At 40.9% G+C, this 25869-nt stretch overlaps 1 protein-coding gene and 1 long non-coding RNA gene across 2 annotated transcripts in view; one reads left to right on the forward strand and one right to left on the reverse strand.

Annotated features, from left to right (window-relative positions):
* Nucleotides 1-25869, reverse strand: part of LOC117757288 (carbohydrate sulfotransferase 8-like) — a 173382-nt gene that overhangs the window by 77159 nt on the left and 70354 nt on the right. The window lies entirely within an intron of this gene.
* LOC117757294 overlaps nucleotides 13320-25869 on the forward strand; it is a 37849-nt gene continuing 25299 nt past the window's right edge. Inside the window, exon 1 of the long non-coding RNA XR_004613079.1 lies at nucleotides 13320-13464. This is a non-coding gene — a long non-coding RNA (uncharacterized LOC117757294). The remainder of the gene's footprint in view (nucleotides 13465-25869) is intronic.

Genomic DNA, 25869 nt, shown 5'->3' on the forward strand with positions numbered 1-25869 from the left:
AGCTTGCTAGCTGTTCTACTCCTGACTTGAGTGCAGTGAATATACAAACGTTTACGGCCTTAAAAACCTTTTCAGTCATGGTTCTTTGGCTGCTGAGGTTTCCAGTGTCTTCTCCGCCAAAAAAAATGCTTGTGTGTACAGCTTTGTGCATGTGGAGGCTCAGGCCGCAATTTGTATTTACGAGAGTAAATTACACATCCCACCTGTAGGGGGAGCCGAGAGCGAATCATGTATCTTTAATACAAATTGCCTGCGGAAACACCAGGGCCAGATAAAATGTTTAGCTCCAACTTAAAGCAGCCAGTCCCTGTTCATTTCTATTAGCTTAAGAAAAAAACTTAACGTTATATTTTTCTTCTCTGTGTCTGGTTATTGCAAGGAGCCTTATCTGTAAATGCTGACACTGCTCAGTGCTCACATCATCACAGCCTTAACGTTTGAATTCAACCTTTGGACGCACTTTTAAGCAGTAGGCTGTGCGATAAACTCTACATATAGCTCATTAGCCCATGAATTGCATTGTGATGTGGTCATATTTGATGCTGCACTGCATTTTTTTTAATGCTGATAAAATTTCAAAGGATTTCCTCATCTGCAATGCAATAAATTCTACTGCTGCAGAATGACAAGACTGTTATTTAAAGTTATGTTCACAAAAGAAAAACATGAAACAAAAGGTTTGGTGGTGAATTCATGAGTTTCTTTTCCTTAGTGAAGCCCTCTCTGTACCATAGAGGCCATAAAGCTGCCACGAAGGGACATATAAAACCAGGGATTAGCTGTCACTTTCACACCAGTGAATGTCTGTCGGATGTGTCAGGATGCTAAAGGAAATATATTGCTATCAGCACTGTTAAGCAACCACAACAAATCCAGTTTTCCAGTGGTGATTCGCTGTTCTTAAGAATGATAAAGAATGATTTTAAATACTGTGTCGAACACATGGAAACGCAGCTAAAGATCAGAGGACAGACAGTCTGAGCCTTCGATCCTCCTCCGCGTGCACGAGCAGCCGACACGTGATGCAGAAGTGTTGATCCTTGTCACAGGAGGAGGATCCCGTTATATTGAAGTCTGATTGATTTCAATATCCTGCCACACACAGAGCTTGACATTTATAGTGAATTAAAAAAGTAGGACTTTAATTAATTCACATACGCGCTCAGCTTAATAATTCTCTCTTCCATCTTCAACACATCGAATTTAATCGACAATGACTCATTGGAAATGTAAAATGGATGTTTGCTTCAAATAAGCCTTCTTATAGAGAACAATAAATCTGCCTAATGTACTTTAATTTAACTGCCAGGCCTCTAATGTCTTAGTTTTACTATGTAAGAAACTTGTGTGATTATACATTAGATGCCTGTAACGCACAGGGCTTGGCAAAAACTGAATATCATTATAAAAAAAGATGGAAATCATTATGTTCTATCGCAATTACTGGGAGATAGTCGATCTATTCTGAATAATTTAAAATCAATTTAAATTTATGCACTGTTAACACATGTTAAGAACGTGAACTTAATATAGATGCAGTTCGACACACACTGTTATGAATCTGCATTAACAGGAAAATCCAATCTAGATTTTCTGTCCGGATAAGGCACGTATTGACACCTCGGTAAGGCAAGGTGTCACAGAGCCGGAAAGTGATTAGATCAGCAGATCACATCCGGTGAATTTGGGCTCAATAGACAAAAACAATTCATTTAAATTGGCAGATCTAACACAATTGTTGGTGGATGTTTATGATGCAAATTACTTGAATGAGATTTTCATGTCGTGCTCAGTAAATTCTGAATACACAAGTAAATAAAGGCCAAAGGTTATAGACTGTAAATACAGATGGATGATGTATGGACACTTCCTTTCCCTGTACAACAATGAAGCCGAAATATCATGGGTACGGGTGTCGCCATTTTGCGCTTTCAATCTCATTTGGAGCAAGAGCCTCCGCAGTAATTCATCGGTGTACAGCCGGAGGATTCAGAACCTGTCGACACACACACATGACCAATCGCACGTCAGTCTCAGCTGTCAATGTTTCACTCCATATTTATAGCATCAAATCAAAACCAATCTTACTGGTGTACATACATACAAGTTGAACGTAGGATAAGAGCCACCTAAACATGTGCCATCTACTAACATGCGGAGATGGGACTGTGACGTATACTGAAGCTAGCCACCAGGGGGCGATGACAATTTTTTAGCTTCACCTTTTTAAGAGATGTCATGTCGCCCATCATTACACACAATGGTTAATAATACCTGTGGCTTTTACTGGGCAGCTGCCAGCAGTGAAAATCAGAGGACTGTGTCAGGATTGTAAACTTACTCTGCAAAGGGGTGTAAGAGTGGGTTATGCATGTTTTGTCGTTCTTCTGTGGATAAATAACAGAGGTAAAACACAACTGACAAATACATTTTTTTTTATAAATAAATAATCCATGGTCTGTAGCCTTCCACAGATAAAGATTAGGCTTTCGCACATCCAAGGTTGGTACTTGCTCTGTCGTCACAGTGGTGACACCCAGTGAAACCTTGAGATCTATTCTGGCCCTGAATCAAGCCTTTGTTGATTCGAGGGAATAAGACAGCATCACCTCAGGATGACTGATCTACCAGCTCTTCCTGTGCGTCACTGCACTTTACATAGATCTTAATTAAGCCACTAGTTTATCTACAGGACACTGTCACCATGCTGCGCTGTGGGCCTGACGTTTGTTGTTTTGACAACACACCTATTCTGATTCAATATAATCAGTATTTATTGGAAATAAAACCAGTATAATCAGGTCATGTGGAGATTTGCAGCTGGAGTTAATCTTCGACATGGCTCATGGAGAATATTATCCAGTTTTGTCTCGGGACACACTGCATGAATGTAGTCATTAATAAAGCATCATGTCAGACGCGCTGACAGCTTTTGCAGCAGACCAAATAAGCCTGTAAAAATGAAAGTAACTATAAAGGAAGGAATAAAGAAAAACATTCTAGTGAGCAGTCATCATATAATCTGTGCTTTCATTTTGGGCCAGGAAGGTATAGTGTAGCTTCATGGCTTGAATTTTTATAGCAACATCTAAGAAAGAATTTCCAACAGACTGGCAGGCTGCACTTCACAAGAGGCAGTATGGAGAAATAATTAAATATACAGATACAAAACGAACTTGATACCTATGAGTTGGCAGTAACACATGAGATTCAACTTTCAAAACAGAGCCGGAAAAAGATGTATTTACTTTATACGCAGCAAATCAGTCAGCATAATTAAATGTTGGCGTGTTGTAAGGGTCCAGAGGTGCAATAAGGTCCAGCAGACCATGAGGATGTTCGGGGGAATTAATTGAGTTGCATTAAACAAGCAGTTCTGGACTACAAAGAGAGATTCAGCAGAAATATGACCACAGCGGACAAACAAGAATAGATTTCACAGCCATGTGGTGGAATTAATGACATTGCTTGTGTTTTCCTCTTTTTTTTCTTTTCTCTTTTGAAATGCCCGTCGTAAAATAAATACAACGCTCCTGGCTGCGGCTCATAAACCTCCTTTACGTTGACAGCGGGCCTTTCTGACAGAAAGGCCCAATCAAAGCAGCAATGGGTCAATGCAGAGATGTTCCAGGAGTGTGAGTTATAGCCCAGTTCACAGCGTTATTTTAATGGGGCTCCAAGCAGTAGTTGTAAAAACCTTTGTTGACTCTGCAGGCACCATTCATGTGTATCTCCTAGTTGATTCAAGCCTTATATAAGCTCTGTGGCATGGGGGGTATCTGTGTAGCATAGAGTCCCAACTCAGGGGACTTTTTAAATAGTGAAGCTGGATAATGACGTTGAGGTCTATTACTTGTGGCAGTGAGACAAACGTCCTGGCATCATTGCTGCTGTGGCGGCATTGAACTAATGGTGCATATCACGGCTTACATGTATACAGGCTGTATTTCCACATGTGAGGCTAGTGGATTGAACTCTGGCGGAAAATATGACATGATTTTCAGAAAAACCTTCAAGCGTCCCAAGGGCGGCTGGAATGAGGCACATTACAAAACTGTTCTGGCATTTTGCTGCGAAAAAAAGGCACATCATTTGGAGTTTGATGAATCAACTCCCTCTCCCAGCACTCCTCTCACACCCACCGACATGCTGCGATGAATTACACTTGACACTTATCCCCACGTAATTTCTCTCCAGATGGCACCCTGCCCAACATTTTGGAAGTTAACAAATAAGAAAAAAACGGACACGTAATTTTTACTCCTGAGCAGAATTGAAAAAGAGTGGGTAGCGATACAGGAGTGGAGTTTGTGTAATTAGTTTTCCCTGACCCCCGAAACAACAGGTTATTATGCTCGAGGCAGTTGCACACATGCTGCCTCCTCGCGATTTACAACTTAATCGCGGGCCAGCGCTCAAAGCCCCTGTTCAGGAAAAAAAAAAAGGCCTTCAGTATTCATGGACAGTCGCTCCAACATCTTCATCATGAGGTAATGTGCTTCATGTTTATTCCACCCAGTGCTAAACCCTGTTTGATAATAAATGTATCACCGTCATGTTCTCGCACTGCTCCTTTCAGAGGCCTCATTTTATCATCGTAAAAAAGCAGCAGGGAATCGGTTTGCAGGTTTACAGAGAACATGGACAGCCCTTTTTTCTTTTGATTGCACATAGCTTCAAACATGACCCACAACTCATTGAAAATAAATACACAGCAAAACATGCACAGACATGGACGCTCCATACTGCACGTTTCCCACAGAATGTAAAAAGCAAGAGCTGCCTTCATTATCTCATCCACAGATAACATCTTCAGCACTGACGGCTGGTTCATCACAGGAATGCCATGAAATCATTATTTTTTCAGGTGCGTCACTGTTCTTGTTCATAAAATACTTTGTTACAGTACAAAAGGCTCCTCATTACTGCTCACTGAGAATCTTTCATGAAGACACCACTGCATTACAGTGGGACAGAGCGCACGCAGGCATGTGGACTGGAGATGGATGTCAATCCACTCAATAGATGTTACAGTAATAGACTGGTAAATGAGAGAGGGTGGGGTGGGGGGAGGGGGTGGGGGCGGCTCCTGAGTTATTCGACATGCAAATTAAATAAGAAGTAATAGCTGCTGACACTTAATTCACAAGAGATCACAATCTGCAATTCCATGATGGTAATAGAACCAATATCTGAACATACACTGCTATTAGTCTGGAGATGAAACTATAATTTGATGTGATTTCCCTCATGGTCCTCCCACTTGCATCTCTCACTGAAGAAACTAAATCGGATCCACTGATATGGGTTCTGTGTGCGGTGGCATGGCTGCATGTTCTGTATTCGGCTGCAGTTGTTGTTCTGCAAAATCTCCTGGTCGAAGCTTATAAAACTGCATTAAGAAAATCTCACAGTATCAGTGAATGTGTCTTGTAGCTCCTATGTGTTGATGCATTTGGAGGATCTTGGTACATTTTGGTACATCATCATCATTTTGATCATGATCACCAAATTGAGTCCAATGCTGAAAATCGTGCACTGGCAGTAATACAAAGGATTTAAATTTGAAAACAGAACCAGGACAGATTTACAAACCAGTATGTAATCAGTCAGCAACATTGAGACGTGTTGTAAGTGTCAAGAGGCGCAATAAGGTCCAGCAGACCAAGAGGACGTTTGCCTGAAACTGAGTTATGTTGAACAAGCAGTTCTGGACTACAAAGAGAGATTCAGGAAATCATGTTGATATTTTGTGCGTCTTACATTCATGGTAAGACTCAACCTGATACCAAGCGCATCAGGTCAACATGCAAACCTGTGCAGACGGACCAAATTGAAAATATTCATATGTTCACAAATGATACGCCTGTGAATTATGAACTACCACAGAAAATGAATCACAGTAATCTAACCATGCTTAAAATGTCTTTCCTGTCTTTGGTGTTCAAAAGAAGCACTGTCAGTTCGAGTCCATAACTCCAGGGTGTGATACCCTAGCAACAAAACAGATCTATTTCATTTTGCATGTTTTCCCGACATTTACACATTTCCGTTAATAATGAGTCACTTTTATTCCACTACAAACACTTGCCCCTGTTCTCTCTGTGCGAATGTAAGATTTAGCCTGCACAACGCAGGCTGTTTTGAAGTTTTTCACTGTTTGCATTATGCATAAAAACAGGCATAAATACATGATTTCCAACAGTTGCCAGACTATATTTTTCCATTACAACATTTCAATCATCTACGTCCAGTTGTGTCAATCATTTATCATTACACTAGGCTTTTTTAAAGTTTTTCTTTCCTCTGGTGTGTTAAGAGTTTTTGGATATGTATAATGTCTGAACAGTTAAAAGGTGCAGCAAAGGGAGCCTCCTCTCTCCCACAGAAAACACTGCTCTTGGAGCTACTTCCACACACATGTGATGTCATGTGACATGGCAATGCCCTACATTTGCATAGTACACACACCTAGCGGATAGCCTGGCACGCCCCCTAACAAAGTAGCAGCAAAGCTATGGACGAAAATGTTCTTCGGTTTATAAACATTTTTGAAAATATTTTTTAACATGTGTACCATTAGCTGTTTGGTTGAGTACTACCTCACTTTTTGTGCCATTACGTCTTTGAAAAACAGTTTGTCACTGAAGTGCAATGAATCATGGGACATCTTGGGTCGGGAAGGATCCACCCGGTGGAGCCTCCGTTGCTCTGGGGTGGAAGGGCACATTTGTCGGCCACATTTGGAGAAGCCTTCGAATTAGGACAGTCTAGTCGTGCCACTGTGACGCAATCTGTCTACGAATGCAGCTAACGAAGGATGCGGTTGACCAATCACTAGCCAAGCTGGCCAATCAGAGCAGACTGAGTGGGGCCTCAGGAGCTGCAGCAATGGATAGTATTAGGAAAGTGACGCTTCTGAATATGAGAGCATGTAAACCTTTTTCAGTAATAGACAAATATGAAATGATTAACCTGAATATGGGAATGATATGTCTCCTTGAAGTCAAATCAAGGTAGTGTGAGTTATGAAAGAAATGCCCCCTGCATAAATGAGATGAGTCTGGAACTGGACCACAACTATACCACAATATTAAAGATGAGAATGTTTCAGACATGTGGCATTTCCCAGCCTGTCTCTGTAATACACAAGTACATCTAAAATGTATTACCAAAATGTCCAGTGACAGTTTGTATACAAATCTCAATTTTGCAAAAGCCCTGTCTATTGTGCACGGGTCCAGGTGGACATGTGAACATAGGAGAGTCCCTGTCACCATAGAAACTCCCTCACTGCTGACGGGCTTGCAGAGGAGACTTTCAGAGCTCAGAGGGCTACGGGCGGATGTTTGCACAGCATATTAGCAATGAATGATTCATGAAGTAATAAAACAAACATTTTTTATTTCTAAAGCATGTGGTTATTACAATTCCGAACACTTGTCTTTTCCCACAGTGTGAGTAGTAAATCCGGACTGTAGCAGGCGAACTGTAATAATAATGACAAATACTATTTGTAGACAAAATCAGTTACATTTGTTTCCACCTTGACAACCTTTACAACAAGAAAATCTAAATCTGGACAAACAGCAGAGGAGACTGGATGTATCTGAGGGAGAGATGGGAGGACACTGAGCTTCAACCTGAGACACCGCTCAGAAGTGTCAGTGAGAAGGGTTATAATGTAGGAGCCACCATATAGCAGTGATAGGTCAGGGGCTCTCAATTTTTCTCAGCTAAGGACCCTATAGATCTAGAAGATAGCAAATATTCTGGGGACCCCCCTCATGAACGTCCCTTGGAATAATATCACCTCTCTTTAGTTACTTAGCTGAAAAAAACAAACAAAATAAAATGTCTTAGAAAGATATTAGACATGTATTCAAATATTTTCATCATGTCAACACTGAATACTATCATGACGATTTTAATGGATGAATTTAAAAACTTCCCACAGATCCCCTGGCAGAGTGTCTAGGGTTTACATACCCACATGATCTGTAACACAAGACATGTCAGCATTAGATCTGATGCCTGGCCAATGTAGTTGCCTATGTCCATAAACAGACTATACAGCATTTATATATGTATAAAGGGACATATAACATTATTTATTCCTAAAGCTGAGCGAATGTTATCAAGTCAAAATAACATATTGTGGTCCATCCTGCAGGGAAACCAGATTATATGAGCTACAAATGGTCAGGATTTTCCAGCACCCTATAAGACTGACACTATACTCCCCCTCTCTATAACACAGGATTTCTCCTGGGGGCTTCTTGCAGCAGTTTACCATGGAGCATTTCTCTGCTCATGTTTTTTCAAATCATCACTTGTGAGCTCTCACTCAAACAACATCATACAGCTGCGAAGATAAAGTTAGAAACACAAGGATAAAAGGCAGCAGCAGCTATTTAAAGCCTGTCTCCAACAGTATCTGAAACCTTGGTTCACTAGATAAAGTGTTGTTGCTTACAACAACACTGGATGATACAGTGCAAGGGCAATGTGGTGTCAGTGCAACTTGTGCAAAGTACAGGGCTGCCCAGGATAATATAACTTCCATTGACGTAAATGGAGCATAATCAAAACAGCCGTTCCGACAGCTCAAGAACGTATGAAAAAACATTTCTCCTCAAGTTATAAATCTGCAAATCCATCCATTTGTGCAGCACTTGATTAAGTGATTGGGAAAATGATTTCCTCACTAAATTAATGGTAGAAGAACTGACATTTGATTCAATAAATCATAAACACAATTTGTAAATGCATGTTTTCCAATTTGTAAAAATGTGTTTGAAAATGAAGGCTAAACCTTGACAGCTTACCTACTGAGAAACTCCTCTATTGCACTGATTAAAAGATAAATGCATACAATAAATATTACGGGCGCTGCATCATAAATCATCAGTGAGAAAGTTTCAATGCCTGAATAAGTGCAGCCTGATCAATGTATTCAAAGCTGCATTGTATGACTTCACCTCAGGGCTGCTGCATATGTAACCAGCTGTGAATCCCCGGGCTCATATGTGATAATTGAGAAGGAAAAATAAGTCTTTCTTGTTAGTTGTGGGTGACTTGATTAATGACCTACCTTCCTGGTATGCCTCTCCCATGATGCATGTCAACCTAGCGGGGATACTTGCTTGTCTCAGCACGTGTTGCTTGGAAATAGAAGGCGTGTGCTAAACTGATATTCACATTAGCATACTAACAAGCTCCATTACCGTGTGCATGCTCCTCTGCGTGCGGACAGCCACAAATAGTGAGGCAGGACATGCTTTCAGCTGAATCCTGGAGATCAGGGCAATGAATTGCATTCCACGTATGGCACAATGATAAAATCACTTCTCGCCATTAATCAGCAGCAGAGGGAAATGTTGTGATTGACAGGCTAATTTAGTGAGAGGAACAGCTTTTCTCCCAGTGAATATGGCTTTGCCAACATGGGGTAATTAAAGGTGGCCACTGCGGGGTGCTAGGGAGGAGACTGGATCTATGGTTTGTGCAGAAGGAACAGTTTTGATCGGTTTCTGTTATTGTGGTAGTGAGACAAAAGAGATGGAGGGGAGACTCCCCAAAGAAGCTGGACGTGCACTAGTTGGACGTGGTTCAGGGCAGCCATTCTGGCGAGCTACAAGCATGCCAACACTGGAATTGTTTTACTAGGAAGTGATGATTACTGTTATGATTGCCTACATAAAAGCTGATTGTACTGTGTGATTATCTCACTCAGAATCTCATCCTGCTCTAACTGCAGCAGAGCCGAGATGGCATTAGGCATCAGCCTGAGTGTCAGTTTTTAAATGTCTTCTATACGTTCCCTTCCCTTCTGAATATTTATTTTTCTGTGGGCAATTCTTCTTTCCTATTAGCATCTCATCTGGGCTTACACATTGAATTTTCTCACTTTACATTTGTGTGCCAAGCAGTACTTCTGCTTGAATAGCAGAATAATCCAATCAGAGTGGAGCGCCTCAGACTCGAGACATCTGACCTCAATGGAGGACGGGATCCTGTCAAAGAGCCTCTTATTTCAGATAATGATTTCCCTGCTTTGTTCGAAATCCTCATTTCAGCTGTGTGACAAACTAATACGCTGTTATTTTGGAAACAATATTATGAGACATCAGGATGCTATCATTTAGTATTCATTGAAAGAGGGGCCTTTGATAATATTAAATAAATATCTGGAGGAGAATGAGTGCAAGCTGTGTGTTTGCATCTGCATGTGGTGAATGTAGATTTGATTAATATAAGAAACAAAACAGTATAGTTTTACAATTATACTGCATTTGTATTGATTCGTCTTTAGTGATTTTAGAAATATCCCTTGATATAATTCTATTAATAAATTTTTTTTTATAGGTGTTTTAGAACCAATCAATTATTAATATGCCTTTTAATAGGTAGAGACTTTTGCAATGTTTAACCTTCAGCGGCATGGTGTTGCAGTGGTTAACGTGTCACTACAGCAAGAGGACTCCTGGTTCGAATGCCAGCTCTCTGTGCAGTGAATGGTCTTGGTTTTTCTCTGGGTATTCCAGGCTTCTTACCAAAGTCTAAAGACATTGGAAACTCTAAAATGTGTGAAAAATGGCTGTATGTGTGAATGTGTGAATATTTGTTCCTGTATGTTGACCCTACAATACGTTGGCAACATGTCCAGGGTGTAAGCTGCCTCAATGTCAGCTGTGATTGGCTCCCGCTCCCTAAAAACCCTCAAAGGATAAACAGTTTAGATAATGGATGGATGGATGTATTATCTTTATGACAGGATCCCAGTCAGAGTTTTGATTTGGCCATATTTAAGTAAGTGAAACTCTACAATGGATGGGACAGCTTCATTAACCACGACAAGAATAACAGCAGAAAAATAGCTCAATGACTTCAATAGCATTAAAATACAGAAACTGTTCGTTATCTAGATGTCAATTCATTTTCCCACGTTCAGCAAATTAACATAATGAGTCCTTCACTCAGTCCACAGAGTCCAAAATTAAAGGAGCAATGCTCAGCAGAAAAATAGCTTACCCAAGTCCATGCAAAAAGTTAAAATTAAAGTATGAGTACACAAACGTATACACTCACATACAAGTAGAGACCAAAAGAGCACGAGCACAGGACGATCAAGAGGACCAACCATCTTCCACTCATTCAAAAACAGTTACAAGGTCAGTAGCAGGAAATCCAGAGCTATCACTATTAGCAGTAATATCACGGCTGGCCACAGTGCTGTCCGTATTGCATCATGTAACAACTCGAGGCTCTGAGATTTAATCTCATGGAGCCCTCTGCCTTGAAAAGCAGTTTCGCTCCCTTGACAGACTAGCCAGCAGCTGTCTACTTTGTTTGGCTTGCTTGTCTTCCACAGTCCTCTGCTGTGAGACCAATCATCTAACCTGTCGACAGAGGAGCTGTGTGGCGTGCCCTCCTACACTGCTCTGACAGCCTTTCTACTTCCAAGAGCACCAGGTCTCACCCTTTCTTCAAATGGCAAAATTTCTACAGAAAAGCACAGACTTGTTTAAATACCATTACATGTAATCAAACGCAACATAACAATTGGTTGACTGTTACATGACACTGAGTCTGGAGGAAGAGGGCATTAGACCTCAGAAGTCTCCTGAAACAAAACCTAACTTCCTCTTGAAACAGGATGTTAGGGTGTAGTGTATAATGCTGGAGCACCTGGCAAAAGTGCAATAATGAAATTAACTAATTAACCAATTGAATAAACTAGTGCCCCTTCTAAACATATCTGTTCTGAATAGGCTGTTTGCCTGGTCCGTCATCCTGTTTGTTGCTTATTTTCTAAAAGCGTGAAAGTGACATTCAGGAATTAAGCCGAGGCAAATAGATACCGACTGCTGGACTCTGGACTCAGGACCCTGAAGCTGCACCACAGCTGCTGCACAAAGAGCTGTTCAACCGTTTATTCAAAGTTCAGTGAAGCTCGACTTGCTGCTCAGAGCCTCCGAACACCCGTTGATTTGAACTCGCCCGTTGCTGTGAATGCACCGTTGTAATGTAATGATCGCCGTTGTCACTGCCACTGCTGCAGAGTGCGAGTCAAAATGAAACAAAATACAACAATGCACTTCCTTGGACCATTAAAAATACACATTAAGTGTGAAGCCGATAAGATTAGCGGTTCGGGAGATACGCGTCGCCCCAGACAGACAGAAAGAAGACAGACATTTGTGGAATACGTTGGTAGATACATACATTTATGGAGAAATGTACGTTAAGCCACTTTGTACTCCCACACACGACAGATACTACAAGTACAATCTAGAAATCATTTTAGGACAGACAACACCTGACTACTTCATATGAGGTTACACTCTCCAGTAGCTATAAGTAGTTACCTCTGCCTGAGGTGGTACTTCAAAGTAGCAGCTCAGAGTTTGCAACGCTTTGACACGGAGCCGTTGAGGTTCTGCGGCTGCAGAGCAGTGTCTTTGATTGTTATATCCCATTATGCCTGTGAAATGTTATTTAGGGGAATGTTTATTAGTAATAACATGAAACCCTCGCAGGCTGCACTGCTAGGATTTGATGTCTTTTGTTGTTAAGTCACATTATTCCTATGAAAAATTATGCAAGTGGTTCATGTAATGGCAGAATATCAATGAGGTTTAATTTTTGACTGCTGGTGAAGACACTGGTATATGCACTGCAGGAAAGGCTAATTAGAGGAACATGATAAGTTATGGCTTGATGGGTTTTCAACCCCCACAGTGCTCACAGTGTAAATCTTATTTACCAGTCATCTCCAGATGAATGCCCATCTTTGGCTTTGAATCTATACTTGTCTTGCCTACAGGATGTTTAATCTGCCACAACACAATATGTTCCATCTGTTACATATGTGAGGGGCCTGTTACGTTGTGTCTTACATGTACATTGCTAATCCTCTATTGTTAGCTGCCTTCTAATGTGTCAGCAATAAATAGTTTCCTATTTTATGCAGCAAATTAAAACAATCTGCTCGTGCTGGAGGACAAGAGTCAGAGACGTATGACTAAAGGGAAAGACAGAGGGAGAGAGAGAAAGAGCGAGTAATATTCATACTACACAACAGCACTCTCTGCCATGTGGCAAACCTCTGCCATAGATTCATAATCCTCATCCAAGGCCTTCAGACTTTGTAAACGGACATGGAGCCTGAATCTTTCATTAAATGAAGGCTTATTTCATTATTTAGAAGGTGTTATTTTCTGCCTCACTTCACAGGCTAAACGCCAACTGGCAAATCCAAGGCCTATTATAATGAGTCAGATTCTGGTCCCATCTGCCCTGCTGGTTTCCTCACTCTTCCCTGTGTGTGGGAGGGCAGACTGGATAATGCAGTCAGGATGTGAGCAGCAGACTGGATTCTGCTGTGTCATCCGTCTTGCCATTTTACAGCCCACTCACCAGAGCTATGGTATCAGCAACATGGAGCCCTAATGGCCACAGGTAGGATCCTTTTAATTAGAGCACTTCACACTTGTTATTAGGAAATGATCCCTTATCTGCCACTCACATGATGTGATGCACTGTACAGCCAATTACAAAATAACAGTTCAATCTATTGAAACCCCTTCAGACTGGGTATAAACATCCATCCTGAGTGATCCGATCATGAGGGGCCAGCGTACAGGTGTGAACGTACCGAAATGCTTCCTCCATACATCCTGAGTCCACAGTCTTTTCTCTGTGGCCGCTGCAGTTTCACAATGAAACAAACATATATTTTTACGCTCGTCAGTCGATTTACTCGTGGTCACACACAGAGATTATTGCTTTTCTTATAGCTGCACATTCATTCATTTAAGTCCCTCCTTACTTCTCTCACTCTCTTTCTCTCAATAATGCCGAGACACACACATTGTCATCAGACACACCTGTAAACTCAGACTTGGTAAAAAACAACATTATTTGGTGATCACGACCACAAATGGCATAAGTGTTTATTTGCATATGGAGCAGAGAGGTGAAATCCAATCACAAGTGGCCACAGGAGATACATTCAGGACCCATTTTAACGCCAGGTGTGAACAGACGACGATAGCGCTGTCCACTTGTGATCGGATTTATCGGGTCGGACCGCTGTATGAGCAGTGCGATCACTGATAAACTTCTGTTGGGGTAACATGTTTTCCGCTTAGTAGCTATCACAATCTTTGAATAGCACTATCATTAGAGTTGTCCATACAATGTCTCATCTCTGCTTGAATCATAGTCTGCACTGGTGCCACCTTGAGAAATTTGTGTAGTCACGATAGATGGTGACTGGAGTGATTCAGATTCTGGATGCGGATTTTTAAGCGAAAAATGCCATATTTTGATGAGCCGTTCAGAAAGCATGGCCTTGTCCGCTCTCAGTTACATGAGAAGCATGTCTAATTCTGTCATGTACTTTTGGATTCTGTGCGTGTGGTGAATGACGGCCTGCAGTTTCATAGACTGTCAAATAGAGAGCATTATTACACACAGCTCAGACTGCTCAGGGATAATTTGAATAATGTAGTTGGTTTTATTATTATCTTTTTCATTCATTATTGGCTGGTAGAGTGGTTCTGTTGCTATTACAGAGGGATAACACTTCACTCACTGTATGAAACCTTTCATTTACTGAGCTGGGTTCGGCATAATGCTGTGTGTTGTCTCCAAGGAGGAAACTATTATCTGCAGCACAGAAATCCTCTCTCCATAGAAAGTCTTCAGCTCCATAACAAACAAAAAATGGCTTTTTTCCCTTTTGCTTAATTTTCCAAATGACTTAGTAAATAAATCTCTGCTGAGGAATGAAGCCGCTTCCATTGCTACTTATCAGGGGATTTGTGTAGCTCAGAGAGCTGAACATGAAACAAAGCCAGAGGAAATAAAAGAGCCAGCCCGAGCCCATAACATAACATCTGTTGGAATCAGCCTTTAAGTGAAATATGACCACGGTGTGCACGTTCATTAACACAGACACCGGTTTTGTTGTTTGTGGTCAAATCTGCTTATGCACAGAGCACTTTCATGGCATGATGGAATCGCTAAATTAATCAGAAAATTTGGCACCCGCACGTCTTCTTTCCCTAGTGAGCAATGTGCGCTCTTGTTACAGTGATGCACAAAATAATTTCCCACTTTGCCAGATGTCCTGTTATCTCAAGCTTGAAGTTTATTATTGTGTGAAAATGCAAGGGGGATATTCTGACCTTCAGGTCATCTGTCATCTAACTTTCCTCCAAATTATAAAAAGTTACAAAATCTGCATCTATATATGTTAATTATGTTTTGTGGTATCGTATTGATTGCCAATGAAGCCAGAGCTGGGGGTCAACCACAGGGCAGGGCCCCTGAAGTTGGTAGTGTCCTCACTTTATTTCACCCAAGGCGAGTATTGTACAGATATATGCACACCACATGATCCATTATATAAATGGAAGTTTTACACAAGCATTGGCTGGTGGTGAAATGCATTCAACATCGGTGTCAATACTGTCATGAATTACCGGTACATCCGCCTCTGCAGTGGGGCTCTGACTGCAAATGAAATCCGGCACAGTGAGGAGGTGGGGGGGCGATCATGGAATAAATGAAACGTGGTTTGTTGTATGTTATTGAAATAAAGCACATGGTGACTTAGAATATTAATTGTCTCATCCATTATTCATGTGCATCATGAAGGGAATGCTGATGTTACGACCCGTACGACTAACAACGCAGCACTGCTGCACATGTAGTTGGAAACTATTGAGTTTACAAGGACTAAAAAGTATGAAGGTTTTTCCTCTTTTATTTGAGGAAATAAAAACAGACTAACCCTGAGTAAATCAGCTGTGACATATGAGGCACCTCACCTTGCTCAGCACCTTCTCTGACGGACAAACTGTGGTGGCAGTAACCGAGATTTGACAAATAAAAAATGACTGGTTTCGTTGCCTAAACCAAGCAACTTGTTATTGGCTTGAGCATACGATCAGCCCATCAATCAACACCTGACTAATGTTTCATGAAGGCACTATATATTATTGCAGTCAAGCACCAAAAGCACAACTGTGCAAATCAGCACAAAGCATCAGTATACAGCAGGTGTATGGTTTAAGTCTGCATCTGTATTGGCTCAAAGGTTACAATTAGAGTTTTTCAGGGTTTTGTCTTCAAAGCTTTGCTGAAGTCTTGTGTGTGTGTGTGTGTGTGTGTGCGTGTGTGCGTGTGTGTGTGTGTGTGTGTGTGTGTGTGTGTGTGTGTGTGTGTGCGTGTGCGTATGTGTATGTGTATTAGTATGTGCGTGTGTGTGTGTGTGCGTGCGTGTGCGTGTATGTGTGTGTGTAGGTGTATGAGCATGTGCGTGCGTGTGTGTGTGCATGTTAGTTTGTTTCCCACTGGCTTTTGAGTAATCGGAAGTAAAGCACCAAAAAGACTCAGCAGTATAATTAGAGTAATTAAGAAAGCACAGGGCAGGCGGTGTTTTAGATGCCATGAACCACTAAGCACAGTCTCTGGGTGGTAATTACATGTGCACAAGCTTTGTGCAAGGTTTTGCTACACTGGCCCTGAATTATGGAGGGATATAATTGGCTGCAGAAACAAAAACATGATCTCAAACTGAGATTGTCTCAGTAGCACCTTGGTATATAATCAAAATCCACTCCTGCAAATGCTGCGTGCTTAAAATGCAGTGACAACAGTGGCTAACGAGTGTAGAGGTACAACAATATTCATCTGTTTCTTGTGTATTGTTGTTGTATTTTCATTTGAAAATTAATTTCCAAACTGAAAACACGAGTGTTTTGGTTCAGTTTTAATCCCTGTCCATACTAACACGCCTGAAAACACGTGTCATGTGGCTGCTCATGTACACTAGGCGTGCGCTTGCTGGTGTGGCAGCAGGGGCGTCGTAGCGGGGGGGGAAAAGTGGAACTGACTTCCCAGGGCCCCAAATGGGAGGGGGGCCCTTAAAAAGCCTGAATGATTTTTTTTTATTAAAATGTTTACATTAATATTATTTATTACATTTTTAAGTATATGGAAATGGCTGAAACTGGCTGAATAAATCGATTGATTGACAGAAATTTGTATCCAAATAGGTTTCCTGAGGACACCTCTCTGACCCCTACAAACAAATGGTTTAGTCTTTGCTGCACGCGATCTATATATAGTCCATGCAAACGATCGAAGTGAGTGAGTGACTGCTGGAGAAGTGGTTTTTAAAATGTCGGTCAGAAAAGTGCAAGTTAAGTCGGGGGGAGTCTGAAAAGAAAAGAGAAAGAAAGGAAACGGAGGGCAGACAACCCTTAACATATTTCTTTTCACAGAAAGGTGAGTGAGCCAAACTAGTAATGACGAAGTTTATTATGACCGGGTCACACTGGCTACGCCGCGTTTGTGTGTCGCAGATTCTCAGTTGTCTGATGTTGTCGCAGAGGGTTTAATTCGCCGTTACTGAGAGCTCATAGTAAAATAAGAATGCAGACTTGAACCTGGACATATCCGTCGCATATTTTGCCAAAATATGCGACATATGCAACATATTTAGTCAAATCCCGCTCAAAATCAACTACCACTTCCGTTGGTGACCCGTCACAATAAAAGTCCCATCCAGATACACTGCTTATGATTACAGGAAAACACAAATTCACTGACCAACCTTTAACAATGAGGCAACAAAATAAATATGTATAACTACAGACTTTCTGAGGTTTCTGATGTGATCACTGTATTTCCTTGTGTAAAAGTAGTCCTCTACACTCAAATAAATACCAGTACTTTACGGTACTATACCATATGAAGCCATGCATTTTCCACTCATGCAAATATTTCACAATAAAACCATTTAAAAAACAAATGAATGGATTCAGTCAACAGAAACGCTGGAGATGAGAGATTACATTCATTCATAAATTAATACTTTAGGTTGATGGGATGAAAGCTGTAAATCAAACATGACGTTTAAGTTTCTGCAAATTAAAGAGTCTAGTGAAGTCTTTGGTCAGTTGTCTTTTATTTTGCAGTAAATATTTTCTCAATGTATGTGTTAGAAAACTAAGTTAGTATTTTTAAGGTTTGTTTGATACTTTATGAAATACCTGAATAAATGTTAAATAATATTCTTTAAGCACGATACTCCAAACAAACCTCATTTAACTATAGTAAAGTAACAGTAGGCAAAAGTCTGATAAAGGAGAATGCGGTGAGATTTCATATTTACTTATACTAAATTTGGTATGTATTGTTCATTACAAACACTACAGATTAATTTGTACAGCTGACTCTGTTATTTGCAGAAATTCATTTTTAAATATGCATGAGGGACATCATGAATCGAGAGAGGGAGGGGGCCCACAGAGACTGCTTGTGTATAGGGCCCAGAATCTTGTGCTACGCCCCTGTGTAGCAGTAACCATTTAACTGAACAAGAGCTGTTAGCAAAGACAGCAGGTACAGACACGCTTGTAATTGATTATTCCTGTTGTATTCTACACTGCTTGCAGAGGCTAATGTTTGTTGTTTTCTTCTGGAAGGGGGTCATAATAGGATGCTCACAAATTATCAAAGGCTACATTCTGACCGAAAAACGGGATGTAAGTGTCTATGTCATTGTTTTCCAACATCTCTCTTTCCAGACTCCAACCGGGACAGCAGCATTTCCAAACCTGGTTTAGAGTAGTGTGGATTTTCAAGTGAAAACATAAAGAAGCCTTTGTTTACTTCTGGTAAGAAAGGTGTTTCAGCTGCAAGTGGCAAAAATATATTTTTATTTATTTTTTTAGCTTTTAACATAAAAGGTGAAAGAAGACATCCTCGTGTCGACTGTCTGTGACGTCTTCACAGGTTCACATTTCACCGCATGCTATAGATTTCATCAAAATGACCTCACTGCATGGTTATGTCCCTGAAACAATCATGTTGCACTTTTAGTTGCACAGAGTCAGAAACAGGAAGTATGGATCACTTCTTCTAACCTGCGCTCGCCTGTTTCAGATGGTTACTCAATTCATATGATTTATGAATCATTCAAATGATGACCCCCTTCCCTCTGCAGTGAAATATACTGCTAAGACAAATTTGTATGCAAATCTGGATCAACAAGGGAAAGGGTTAATCGTACCGCGGCACTAATTTTCAAATGGATGTAATTAAATGGTATATTAAAAGCCAAAGCTGGGTAATATTCATCATGCTCATGGTCCACATATTTAAACTCTGCTGTCACGTCACATTTGCTTTGCTGTTGTACATGATTGAGACACTGAGTCATTTCTGTGAGTATGTAATGTATATTTTAACTCGCTCTCTGTGAAGGTCTGTTTAATTTCACAGGCTTTACGAATATGTCATGTTGAGGTTTTTTGCAAAACATAGCTGATACTATCCTCCCTGCCAGTCTGACTCTACACCTGTCCCACAATAAACACTTTAAAATCACAGCTTGTGGAAGAGAAGTCCGCATTTCCAACCCAGCCACGGACTTCTCCACCGGGCCACACACTCTGTCAGGGGTGCACCGTGGTGAGCCGACCTGGCGTGATGCTGATAAGATGTGTTTTCCAGACCTCTGCACCACGATTACAAATTCATCTACATTCTGCCCAACCCAGCCTGCACAGCACTCTCCCATAGATCATCTCCGAGGGGTGAACCTAAAATCACATATGGAGCCATCCATCCCCTCGCTGTCAATTAAAGTGGCTTACCTTGGCTCAGCGAGTCAGACCTGTGACACGCATCAAATTTTAAGCACAGCTTTCACAGAGTTAACACGAGTCGTGGTGCACATTAAATATTACAAATAGTCTCAGAGATTCTGTTTTAAAAAGGCTTTGAGGAAAGAGGGTTAAAAAGTCAGGTGCAGAGCACAAGGTCTGCTTGGGCAATTTCACAAAGTGCATGTCTACACTTTCACGCAAATTACTTTTCACATCCTCGCCAAAGAATCATGTGGCACTTTTAGTTGCACAGTCAGAAACAGGAAGTGTGGATCACTTCTTCTAACCTGCGCTCACCTGTTTCAGATGGTTACTCATTTCATATGATTTATGAATCATTCAAATGATGACCCCCTTCCCTCTGCAGTGAAATATACTGTTTAGAAATTTTTTTATGCAAATCTGGATCAACAAGGGAAAGGGTTAATCGTACCGCGGCACTAATTTTCAAATGGATGTAATTAAATGGTATATTAAAAGCCAAAGCTGGGTAATATTCCTCATGCTCATGGCCCACATATTTAAACTCTGCTGTCACGTCACATTTGCTTTGCTGTTGTACATGAATGAGACACTGAGTCATTTCTGTGAGTATGTAATGTATATTTGACTTGCTCTCTGTTAAGGTCTGTTTAATTTCACAGGCTTTACGAATATGGTATATTGAGGTTTTTTTGCAAAACATAGCTGATTAGAGGATGTTGCCAAGTCACATTCGAGGATTTCATTAAAAAGCGATAAAACAATGCAAATCTGTCTTCAAGCCAAACAAGAGCTCACAGCTCTGCAGTGTGCTTTAATTGCAATTTTCACTGGACAATGTTGTTAAATATTACCTCGAGAAATCTCATTAATTCCCCTTTAATTATCATCACACTGGTTGGATGACTGGGAGAAAGCCCTGATATAGGGCGCCGGTATCAATACTGGAATTGCATTTTGTAATGCACTTCATTCACTTAACCAGGCGAATGATCCCCCTGCATTCTAGATACTGTAATTAATCATTTACATACACCCGGTGTCACCTGACAGGTCATCCTGCTGTGGGTTCCCACTGCTGCTCTTATTAAAAAGCTAATCTACACCGCTGACCCACCCTGCTGCTGAGGAAGATTCCTCCTAATGACTATCTCCCTCTTCCTTCTCTGTGCCCCCTCTAAGACCTCCATAACAGGAGGTGCCACGGGCCTAAACCAGGAAACTTTCCCACAGAATAGGAGCACTTCAAGTGTGCGGATATTCATTTATTCCAATATGCTCCCTGTTGCTGCTGTCAAAACGCAGGGCTCATTAACCAAATGTGATTTTTAAAATAGCTGTTTCGCCCTCGCATCGCCCAGATATATTACTCACCATAGGTGAGTGATATTCATTGAGAAGGCGTGACCTTAGAGATTATGAACTGCTCATAGACTCATCTGTCTGTCTCAGCACAATATCAGACAGGGATGCGTTTTGAGGAGGGAATGATCACAACTCAAGGAGCAGCTCAGGCTCCCAGAAATAATGTGATGATTGAATGATTTAATCAAGTCGTTGCTGGGTAGTTTTATGAACGCCAACACCAGGGAAACTGTTAGAAGAGACAGGATTTGTGACGTACTAGCAGAAAACATAGGGGACCTTGGTCGTCATGGTAACAGTAATAAACGCACGTTCAACACTGTGGGATAGTTTTTTAGGTATAAAAACTAAAACTAGGTTAGGAAATAATTGTTATTTCTCTTTGTGGTTAAAAGATTTCTGTTGTAATGGTTGATAAATATTTGCTCATGGCTATAAGACGATGACAACAATGACTTTCACATGGGACACAAACAGTCCCTCGTGTAAACGTCCCGTGGTTCTGTTAATTTAGTTTTTTGTCTCTCATTTTGGTGCAGACAGTGACAACTTATATTTCGAAGCCCTGTGATTTATACACTGCACAATCTGTTACTTTTTTACACTTCACTCCTTCTCCAAAATGTTTTCCCATTTGACATGGAGACACCCTAAAGTGCTGCAGCCTGCTCACTCTCAGTGTATAATGAATTTAATCCACTTGTCCCTGTCTGAAGGATAAGAAAATGCATTGTGGTAATGGAGTGGTTATTTTGAATAAGCACTGCCAGTAAACAGGGCATATAAGAACACACATGAATGAGAGGCTGCATAGTAAACCATGCATGCTGCCATCACAAGTCAGAGGAGGGCCTCCACTGACTCGTATAGACACGGCTGTGTGTATAATGGGACCAGCCATCGGGACCACTGGGATAAATCCTGGTGGGCCGTCAAAAAATCCATAGTTATTCCTGGCCCTGTCAGTTTCCTTGCGATCCCTCTCTCTGCACCTGTGTGTATGAGAGCGTGCTGCATGTGTGTTCTGCAAATGGGCTCACTGGCCAATCACAGAACAGTTTCCACAGTTTCATCTCTCGCTGCCCCCCCCCCCTCCACTACAAACTCTCTGTGTAAAAATGAAAAGATGCCAACTAGCTTCTACAAATGTTTCCTGTCAGACTGACGTGGATACCGTGGCCATCATGTCAAGCGGTGACAGTGATGAATGTGATGATGTGTAAAGTTGAGTGACAGACATCACACTGATGGGCCCCACTCACGACTCTGGTTAAAGGAGCTGATAAACGGCCTGCTTATGTTGTGTCAAGTTAAATTATATGTCCGGCTTCTGTTACACTGTAAAACTGGTGTCACTGCTACGTCACCTTCAGACATAATAATAATGATTTTGAAATTGTATTTGTATGGCACTTTTTACCAAAAAAAAGGCAGATAAAAACTATTATTGAAATATAAGATACACATCATAATCAATATCTTTTAAAAATATATATGTTAATATTCAACGTTCAAATAATTCTACACAAGACTATAAGTAATTCTGTTTTCAGTAGCTGTAATTAGAATACATAACATGTATTTCAGCTGTTTTAGGTGCAACACAATGCATAAAACTGTTCATATAAATATATACCAGTGACTTTTAAAATGTATTTCATTACAGAATCCATGCCGTTAAATGTCATTCTCAAGGTTGTTTGAAAATAATCCTCTTAAAATAAAAATAGCACCAGAAAAGGAAGTGTTTTCTCTGTTTTCCTACAGCCTGCAATGGGTAAAAAAAGATTGAAATAACAATAAGGTAAATGTGCAATGCTGCACAGAGCGAGGAAGATATTGCTCATAAACCAAGCGGTTGTAGTTCTCAGAGAGTTGTTAAAAACAATAATAGTACACATATTGCATGTTGTAAATTGTCTGGTCGATGCTCTGTGTGTTTGTTATAGACAAAACTTTGCAGGAGTTCACATTGTACAATAAATGACCGCCATGCTATTAAACCCTCTGGATGTCAATAAACGATGTCTATAGTTTCCTGACTGTGAATTTTAAAGCTGCTGATGGTGGAAAATTACTTTTACTTTATATTTCCTATATTTAAATTGCAAAAACTGTGTGCTGGCTTGGTTATCATATAGCTATTACAACCAGACACACGTGCACACGCACGCACACACACACACACACACAAATTTCCATTTTACAACAACAACTGAAGAGAACTGAAACAGCAGGATGGTAATTAATAAGTGTCTTTGTATTAAGGTTTAGAAGACACTGCAGTGAGGAGCAGAAAGCATGAATCAAAAACACAATTACACATTTAACGTTCCAAGTAATAAATTCTTTTTTTTAATGATGCCCACAAATATTGCAACAACATAGGTACAGGCATTTAAGGTCATTGTTGACAGATATGATGGATCAGTACATATGCAAAACAAAAACAACACAGAGTCAGCAAAAAACAAGCACAGGCTGAACATAATATCTCACGCCTGCAGGTTTTAAAAATAGACACACAATAACAACGCGTTGAGGAATTAGAGCAAAAGTCACAAAATAATCACGCAAACTCCCCTTGTCTTATTTGATCCCACAAAGCTGAAGCTCTCGATTTATTTTTGCACGAGCAAAAGCTCTTCTTTTCTCTGGGGTTTAAAAATAGACTTTCATTAATACGTCCATGACAATATTAATCATATCAAGCCTCCGACGGAGTGGAGGAGAGAATCGAAGCCGCCTGCCGTATTCAGAAAACACACTGTGGAGCTGCTCTTCGATAAAGCCGCTCTCCAGCAAACAAATGGCTGCAATAACTCCAGGCTCAAACACAAAAGGTTCCTTCCAGAGAGAGCAGTCAAAAATGGAGCAAACTGGCTGGAAGTAATATGTCACTATATTAGATGCCTCTGTGCCGAATCCCCCCCCCCCCCCCCCATTTGATATCTCCTGTCTAAACAGCTGCACTTCATTCATTTAAGTTCATGTTCCGTTGCGTTGTGTTTGTATCGCAGAGTTTGCTTTCTCAACAAAGATTAGACATAAACAGAACAATTTAAAAAATATATATATATAATCCTGATCAGATTAAAGTGAATTAAATTCACATTTATTTTCATATAAATTGCAGAAATATTCCACCACAGGATAAAAACCCTTCATTGATATGCAACACAAACCAGCCATAAGGTACAAATCAGGTGAAGATAGGATCCAATTAGAAACCTCAGCCAAAGCGGGACCAAAGAATGAGAATCAATAGTACGAATGTCAAGACAGAGAAAAGTGGATTCAACCCCCCCCCAATCTCCTGTGGAAAGGATGAGTATTCATCATTGTCTCTGTGCCACCTTACTTATTGTCCTCTTAACTTTTGCAGGACTGACAATGCAGGCGTGATTTATCACTGGTCAGCACAGAGGCTGCTGATCCCTGAAAGAGGTTTGCATTTATGCATTATTCAAAACTTTTTTTAATCTGCCACATCAGGATTACGAGGGGGGCGGCTTCAGCCCTTCTCCAAAGGCTTACTGCAAAATGTGCTCTCTGCTTTCCACTTTGTTTCACTGTTTCATTGCAAATGTGTCACAGGAGCCAGCTGGAGACGTCCAGTAAAACCATGAATTATTTTCACCATCCATTTTAGGGTTTTTATTTCAGAACGGATAAATCTGGAATCTGTCACGTCACATCCTTTCTTGGTGTAGATATTAAACCTGTCCGAAATTAGAAGCAGATATCATGGCATCAGCCCATTAGTAAGAAATGCTCTCATTCCTATCTTGACATATCCTGAGCCTCCATCCCAGTCGTGTGTTTTGATCGTGCCAGTAATGTTAACAGCTGTAACAAGAGCAAGTCCAATCGATCAGGCCGTGTTATGAGAGGCTTGTTGCAGTTGCCGGGTGAGTGTCCATCGAGCAGCGATAGAGTGAGAGGTGCTGTGTGTTAATGAGGTGAGTAATTAAAGAGGGGGATATCGAGCCTGCTGACCCCTCTGGCCCTGTCGAGCAGGGGGACCAGGGAGAGATGGACCGTGAGGCCAAATTACGCTAAGATGGCTCATCAGATGAGCTCGTCTACACAGCGGGGCCTCACCTATCCTTCATGCTCCCTCTGCCTTACCTCTCTCACTGACCCGCAAAGATCGAGACCATTATGTTTTGGGTTTTTTTTTAGGTAACAGTATTTGATCCAACTAATACAAAACACAATGAGAGCGTTGGTACGATTTGATCCTGGTACAAACTGGAGGGCTGGCACTCTCAGTCAAAGAGGGATCCGTTACTTGGACGGCCGAGTGCCAAGAGAAAGCAGTAACATGAGATAAGAGGACAGAAGAGACGAGCGGAAACATGATGCGGGGGACTTTGGCCAGTGCCATCTACAAAAACCAGAGAAGTGCTGCATCCCCTGCCAGGGAGGAACTCTGTCAGAGCTCAGACTTACAGTTTGTAAACCAGGTTAATGTCTGAGTGTGAGTACCCAGCTCAGTGCAAGTGTGATGACTAACTATGAAGTAAATGAATCATAAAACAGAGATTTATAAATGTTGCTTTGTTAATAATTTACCATTCTAATGAAGTGCCTGTTTGTAATGGGCTCTTCTATTGCCCTGTGTTAAAGCAAACAGTCTATGGTGCAGAATGAAGTTAGAAAACTTTGTGTTCATCCTACCTGGTTAATCTTTAATGAGGAGTTTAAAGTCAATGTTTTTTGTATTAGATGAAACTGAATTATCATTAAAACTGTTTATGTGCGTGGCTTATAAGTTTAAATGATTTACCCAACTGCTGTTATTTCATTTGAAACTATACACACTTTT

This window comes from Hippoglossus hippoglossus, chromosome 3, assembly GCF_009819705.1.
Source record: "Hippoglossus hippoglossus isolate fHipHip1 chromosome 3, fHipHip1.pri, whole genome shotgun sequence".
NCBI classification, from domain to species: Eukaryota; Metazoa; Chordata; class Actinopteri; order Pleuronectiformes; family Pleuronectidae; genus Hippoglossus; species Hippoglossus hippoglossus.